The following is an 8,368-nucleotide window of genomic DNA, read 5'->3' on the forward strand; positions in this document are numbered from 1 at the left end:
TGCAACTTTAACGTCACATCAAACACAACGTTCCACTGTGAAAGAGGCTTTAAAGGATACCACAACTGACATGTGGCATAATGAGATAGACATGGGTATGTACAGTGCCTAGCACACAAATAACTATGCTGTGTTCCTTTTTTTCTTTCTCTGCCTGAAAGAGGTAAATATCAGGTATGTAAGTGGCTGACTCAGTCCTGACTCAGACAGGAAGTGACTACAGTGTGACCCTCACTGATAAGAATTTCCCCCTTTTTTATCTCTTTCTTGCTCTCAGAAGCCATTTTCTTCTAGGAAAGTGTTTTATAGTTGGAATTTCTTATCAGTGAAGGTCACACTGTAGTCACTTCCTGTCTGAGTCAGGACTGAGTCAGCCACTTACATACCTGATATTTACCTCTTTCAGGCAGAGAAAAAAAAAAAGGAACACAGCATAGTTATTTGTGTGCTAGGCACTGTACATACCCATGTCTATCTCATTATGCCACATGTCAGTTGTGGTATCCTTTAAAGATTATCATGCTGTTGTGTATCAGAGCAGAGAGGAGTTCTGAGTTCAGGTCCACTTTAAGCTATAAAATAAAGCATAAATAATGACCCTTTAAACATTCCTTAACCTCCGTAGCATTCAATTTATGCAGGATTTCTGTGCAAAAAGCGGTTCAACTAATTTTCGTGAAATTTTTGCTTGCAACTTGCTAGAATCCATCAAGCAAGGGTCTAGTATCTATTTTGAGTATAATACGTTTCAAATACAAAATCATGTTAAAGTTAAATTAAAAATTCTAAAATAAACTTTTTAATCACAGAAATATCCCCCTCAAATATGGATGAAGAAATAAATCTACAGATGCAGAAATAAATACTGTCCAGTGCTTACCTAAAGCATCTCCCTGGTGTACACATGCACACTTGCCTGTCATTTATCGCCACAGCTGTTTATGCAAAAGCAGCATTTTGATTTAGATTTTTTTCAACTGTCTGGAAGCAGCAGGGTCTGGTTGTTCTGGGGTCTATTAGCACCACACTCCTGTGTCCCCCTGCGGATGAAAAATGACGATCGCTGGGAATTGCCATTGAAAGTCAACAACTGCTTTTCTGCACGCTTGCAGAAAAGCATTTGGATGAGACACAGGGCAGGTGATTGAGACATCCGCCTGAACCAGCCCTAAAGGTTCATACACACGCTGGTCTGAACTGAGTGGTGCCCCATAACTACTGCCATGGCAGGGGTGGTCATTATGGTCAGACCAGAATGACTATATCAGGTGCACAACAATTGCATGACGATGTGGTGTGTTTGATTTTTAGCAACACCCGACTTCTGCACAATAGAGTTGTTCTCGCTGCTCCCACCACCAGAAATTTCTCTATTACGCACGCTCATAGTTTCTCTGCTCCGCCCTGCATAGCAAAAGACGCATCGTGTGCAAAGGCTGATGACACTTCTGTACAGGGTTAGTGCACTGGTGCCTTTGGCTGACGACGCCTCTCTGACAACAAGCGCATCTGACAGAGCGGCTTCTAGCGGGTGGGGAGGTGCCAAGAACAATGCCGTTAGGTTATGCTTAGGCATAGCTAAAGGTCCGCCATGCCAGATCTTTAGGGATCATCATTGGGCTGCTGCACAACTAAGCCATGCTAGTAGTTATAGTCCGTCACTGCCAAGTTCAGACCAGTGTGGCAATAAGTGTCATATTCTGTACAATATACAGTATAGTATATTCCAGAACTGAATTTTCTGCAATGCTGTAATATCTGCCTTCTGCCAGTAGGTAGTTCACATACACCATTATAACTCTTTCCGGGCCAGTTTTCAGCATTGACGAAGCTATCTCGTCCATACAGTTAGTAGCAAGTTTAACAACAACTCAGCCGAATCCTTGCCACCAGGAAGGTTAAAGGAAACCTTAACTGAGGGATTATGGATGTTTCCTTTTAAACAATTCCAGTTGCTCGTCAGTCCTGCTAATATCTTTGGCTGCAGTAGTGGCTGAATTACACACCTGAAACAAGCATGCAGCTAATCCAGTCTGACTTCAGTCAGAGCCCCTGATCTGCAGGTTTGTTGAGGGGCTGTGGCTAAAATGATTAGAGACACAGGATCAGCAGGAGAGTCAGGCAACTGGTATAATTTTAAAAGGAAAAATCCATATCCTTCTCAGTTTAGGTTCCCTTTAAAGCAGGGGTCTCAAACTCAATTTACCTGGGGGCCACAGGAGACAAAGTGAGGATGAGGCTGGGCCGCATAAGGGATTTCACAAAAAAGTGCTCAAATGTCATTAAGTTTTAATGATTTCTTATGAACATATTAACAGTTTTAATGATTTCTTATGAACATGAAGTGTCCAGAACATGAATAGAACATTGAGTGAAAATTAGTGATGGGTCGTTCGCGAACGAGCCGGCTCTAAGAGCTGGCTCTTTGAAGTGAATCAGAGGAGCCGATGCTCACTCTGAGAAGAGCCGATGCCTCAGCCGCCCCTTTTAGCTCTGCTTTGCTCCGTAATAAAGGGCGCTGAGGCATTCTGGCAGATGTAGTCCTCCTCTTGCAGCTTGTAGGATTATTTGGGGCGGAGCAGAGCAGTAGCAGGAGGGATTGCCCCAGTCAGAGAAGCAGTCTGGAGTTGGCATGGAGACGGGGGCGGGGCTTTTAATCCGATTCTGAGTGGTGTCTAGTGATATTTAATTAAGAGCCGATTCAGAGCCGTAAGAGCCGGCTCTTTAATGGGAGCCGATTCAGAAGAGCCGATTCTCTGAGAAGAGCCGGAATTCCCATCACTAGTGAAGATCATCAACAGTTCTTCTGAACATGACACCCCCTTGCATTGATTTTTATTCAAAATCACATTCTCACTGAAGCGATCTTTTTTTTCCTATTTAAAATTTAACTTACAGGTCGCTTCAGTGGTCCCATACGAGTGATCCACTACGTCCCCGCCTCTAAACGAGGGCTGCAAAGCCCCCAAATCGCCCGGGGGGCAATCCGCCGACATTTCCTGGAAGGGGCAAAGCTTTCAGCTTCAGCTCTGCCCCTCCTGACATCAATCGCGGCGCATCGCCGCCTCTGCCCGCCCCTCTCACTCTTACTTCACAGAGAGGCAGCGATTCGCCGCGATTGACGTCAGGAGGGGCAGAGCTAGAGCTGAAGCTGAAAGCTCTGCCCCTTCCAGGAAATGCCGGCGGATTGCCCCCCCGGGCGATTTGGGGGCTCTGCAGCCCTCGTTTAGAGGCGGGGATGCGGCAGATCACTCGTATGGGACCACTGAAGCGAACTGTAAGTAGGCAAAACAGTTCGCTTCAGTGAGATGGATGCGGCGGATTATATGGGAGCACAGAGGCGAAGTATAAGGAAGGTTTTCCCGGCGCGGGCCAGAAAATACTGTATCGAGGGCCGCAAATGGGCCGTGAGTTTGAGACCCCTGCTTTAAAGGGAACCTGAAGAGAGTAAAATTATTTAAAATATACATGACGTAGCTGAAAATGAATATTACATAATAACCTCACCTTCAGTTCCTCGCAGAAGCTCACCATTTTCTTCTTACAGTGATTCCTTCCAGTTCTGAAAATATTTAGTCAGAACCGAAATATACCAGTTGCTGTCAGTTATATATCAGCAGCTGTCAGTTACAGCACAACTTAGTGTGCTGACCAAGAAGCTGTTATGGGGTAATGGCCATTTTTAAAATGGAGGATGGAGAATTCCATTGATCAGTGCACAAACAGGAAACAGCAGAGAAGGAGATTGAGGAGTAGACTACACAGGAGATAAATTTGACCTGTGTATCGTTATTTTGACTTTTTATTTTCAGTTCAGGTTCTCTTTAAATAAAACCTTATGAGGCTTTGTTCACATTGCTTTCCGCTCGTGTGGCCGTTCGCATTGGCCGTTTTTGGAGAGGTTTTTTTCTCCTCCCAGTGGGCGATTCCTTTTTGTGCAAAGCGCATTTGTACGCGCTTTTCCCTAGTAATTTGATAACATTGCCAGCTGCAGGCCAAATTATCAGATTGACCTGTAATTACAGAGCTATTAAAGGAGAGGAATTCTCAGCTTCCCTATGTGTACAGCAGAAACTTTTCTGCATTATTTACACAGCTTAGATATCAACAAAATCTGATTATGGTGGACAGCAATAGTAATTTTATTAATTAGCAGCAAGTGAAATGAAAAGTTTGAGTATTAAGGCTCATACACACATCAGACTATAGTCTTTGGAAAATGAAAGATCTCAGACCAATCTTACCACCCTTCATGTAGTATGAGAGCCATGCCTACACAGTCTATTCTATGGAACTGAACTCCCCATCAGAAAAAAATCTTTGTAAGATGCTGCACACACAGATGCTGTACAGACACAAAAGATCAGTATCTGCCAAAGATCTGTTCCTGCCAAAGATCCGTTCCTGCAAATTGCATTCATAGTCTATGAGATCTGCAGATCATCATACACACGATTTAACTGACATTCATCTGCAGATCTGAAAATCTATCCTGGTGGATCTAATCTGCAGATGAATGTCAGTTAAACAAGGTGTGTATGATGATCTGCAGATATAGACTATGAATGCATTTTGCAGATACTGATCTTTTGAATGTCTACAGCATCTTGCAAAGATTTCTGTCTGATGGGGAGTTCAGCTCCATAGAATAGACTGTGTAGGTATGGCTCTCATACTACTACCAAGAAAGGTTAGATAAACTGGGTTTATTTAGTCTAGAGAAAAGCCACCTTAGAGGAGATCTAATTAACATGTATAAATACATCAGAGGGCAATATAATAGCTTGGTGGATGAGCTTTTTGTCCCTAGGCCTTCTGAAAGGACTAGAGGACATGATCTGCGCATGGAGGAAAAACATTTTAGCCATTTATTTAGGAAAGGGTTCTTTACAGTAAGAGTGATTAAGATGTGTAATGCATTGCCACAGGAAGTCGTTATGGCAAACTCTATACCTGCATTTAAAGGGGGCTTAGATGCTTATCTTGCGTTGAAAGACATCCATGGCTACAATTACTAGGTAATGCCTAATTATGTTGATCCAGGGATTTTATCTGATTGCCATCTGGAGTCGGGAAGGAATTTTTCCCTTTGGGGGCTAATTGGACCATGCCTTGTAAGGGTTTTTTCGCCTTCCTCTGGATCAACAGGGATATTTGAAGGAGCAGGCTGGAGTTGTACTTTGTACTGGTTGAACTCGATGGACGTATGTCTTTTTTCAACCAAAATAACTATGTAACTATGGAAGGGGGTAAAATTGGTGTGTGATCTTTCATTTTCCAAAGACTATGGTCTGATGTGTGTATGAGCCTTAACTCTTTCCAGTAACTTGGAAACCAATCATATGTGTTTAGCCATTTTGCCCCGTTCACATCAGCCAACGCGGATGCCTGTGCGTTCGGAACGCAACACGTACTAACGCACGCCATCTGCATTTGCATGCGTTGCGTGGCTAATGCCATTCACTGAAAGTGAATGGGTCAGCTGCACGTAAAAAAAAAAAAAAAAAAAAAAAAAAAAAAAAAAATTCGTGCAGCATGTGTTCTCGGAACACATGCAGTGTGAAGATCAGACAGTGCAGTCTATGGACTTTTTGATGTCCTGCGTGTTGGGCTCCTGCACGCATTGCAGAAATCCGGACGGCAACGCGTGCAGTGTGAACGGGGCCTCAGTGTTTTCCTGTGTTCAATGCTTTAGACTAGTGTTCCCCAACCCTGTCCTCAAGGCCCACCAACAGTGCATGTTTTGTGGAAATCCAGAGAGGTAGTTAATCAGCTCTGCTGAGACACTAATTACCTAACCTGTGCATGTTTGTGGTTTTCTGCAAAACATGTACTGTTGGTGGGCCCTGAGGACAGGGTTGGGGAACTCTGCTTTAGACCACAGATTAAATTTCACAGATGGCACAAGGTTACCTGATTGAAACAGAAGGGATCAATAAGGTAGCGCCACAGCCCAGCCTCCCACTCTGTAGTCCAACCCCAACCCCAACACTATGGTTTCAGTGTAATCACCCAAGATTGCTCTTTGAGAAGATATCAGGGGATTACACCACAGCCAGTGCTGGGGGCAGGCTACAGGGCTGGAGGCTGGGCTATGGCGCAGGTAACCCAGCCTCCAGAAAAAGCCACCATGGTGTAATTCCATAAAGGGGGTGGTGCCTTTGCCTTATATGACGTGCAGTGGATGAGGTGGTAACTACAATTGTGGCTATCGTACTGTGTTATAACTTATAGAGTGTCCCTGACACAAACTGTAACACATATACCAGTTTTGAATGAATTTCCTAAAATGTAAACCAGGACAACACTGTTTAAGAAATAAGTAGTAGTTGATAAAAAAACACACCTCTTGCAAAGCTGCCACACTGGGGGGTTGAACTGTCAGCTTGTACTGTATGAGTTTTGTTCCCTACATGAATCTATTTAAAGTGGACCTGAACTCTTGCACAGAACATAAGGGAAAACATAACAAATGCACCCTGTATGTATTTAAAGAGTTTAGCTTATGTAATTCCCCCTCATTTGTGTCTAATCACTAGTTGTAATTTGATCTCCCCCATGTCGCCTCAGGAACACGTTACGGCTCGGTTCCCATGTGTGCCGGATCATATGTGGCCAGTGGGAGTAGACCACTCTGATGGTATGCTGTGATCTGGCTGGAGCCTGGGGTGGATGCGTTACCACCATAGTCTATATGGAGAATATATCTGCTCTTCCAGGATTATTGCAGACTGAACAGACGTGAGGCCCATTTACTACAACAGAACCAACAGATCTATTGCAGATTAACAAATGGTTAAACTCGATGGACATATGTCTTTTTTTCAACCCAAATAATTATGTACCTATGTAAATGTGAACATATAAAATAGGAGCCATTCACTGTCAGTTTTGCGATGAGCTGAGAACGGACAAAAAAAAAAAGTCCATTCTCTGCTAAAGTGAGAACACAACCTTAAGCTACATACACACATGCGACAACGATCGTTCGTTGTCAACGACAAACTAACTTTTAATTGATGAAAGAACGACCTAAGTAGAGTTAGTTTTAAAAGGTGTGTAACGATCAGATCGTTAGAACGAACGTTACACCACGTAAAAGTAACTATTGCGCCTGCGCATAAAAATGAAAAGTTCCATGGAGAACTAGTGAAATGCGCATGTCAAGCCTAGTACAAACGACCATTTCCAACGATGTACTACCTTTGCAAACGATCATCGTTGGAAAAAAATCCGCCAAGCTAGATCGTTCGTTTTTAACGATCTAGCTCGTCCGTCGTTAGACTTAATAGTCGTTGTCTGCTTTTTTTTAAACAATCGTCGTTTGAAACGATCGGGGAATGATAGTTTCAAACTACTATAGTCGCATGTGTGTACGCACCTTTAGGCTCATCTCCCATCTGTCGTCAAACCATGTTCGGCCAGTGGGAGCAGAGTGGGGAGTCTCCGCTCTGATGGTCCTCTGTGGTCTGGCTGGAGCCCAGGGAAGATGCATTACCATTATAGACTAGGGCCTCAATTCACTAAGTAGTTTAGACTAGTCTACTGATGATTTGGTCAGTTGCATCAAAGGGGAATTCACTATTAGCAATTGTTTTAGACCTGGTCTAAACCATTTGGTAATTAGGTGGGTAAAGCAGGGGAAATGATCAAAAGATGCAATTCACAAACAAGTAGCTATGACTGACATCCTTCTCCTCTGATGAGCTCTCCTCTGCATAATTAATTCAAATGGTTCCATCCTCACATCTAAAATACCTCACAGAATTACTTTAAGGACAGAAATCAGCTGGTCTAATCTCTGTCAGAAAAAGTGGGCGTAGTTACTCCTTGTTTGCCTTTGTGAATTGTGTAATTACGGAGTGTTAGTCCAGGTCTAAAAACAGGTCTAAAACATTACACCAAACCATCAGTAGACTAAAAACCATCTGTAGAGTAATCTAAACTGCTTAGTGAATTGAGGCCTATATGGGGAATGTATCCACCATTCCGAGATTATCATGGACTGCACAGAAGTGCTATCCTCTTATCTCATTAACCAATGGATCCGTTGCAGACTGACAAGGGTGAACGGCTCCTATATAGAAAATACGAGCAGTTCACTCTCAGTTTTGTGATGCACTGAAACAAAAAAATAATTGTTTTACTCTCAAGTGGAAACACAGCCTTATGGGTGAACCCAGCCATAGAAAAACAAACTGATGCAAACTGTCAGGGCTAGGACGGAACTGTATTCCTTTAATGTGTGAACCCAGCCTTACAATGGATATGAGGCAGCAACTGACATAGCACAAATATAAAATGGGTATTTACTCTGAAGAAAAAGGTTCAACCTTGTCAGAAAGGTTATGTGCAGACAGATTGGATG

This window comes from Hyperolius riggenbachi, chromosome 6 (assembly GCF_040937935.1).
Source record: "Hyperolius riggenbachi isolate aHypRig1 chromosome 6, aHypRig1.pri, whole genome shotgun sequence".
In the NCBI taxonomy this organism is placed as follows: Eukaryota; Metazoa; Chordata; class Amphibia; order Anura; family Hyperoliidae; genus Hyperolius; species Hyperolius riggenbachi.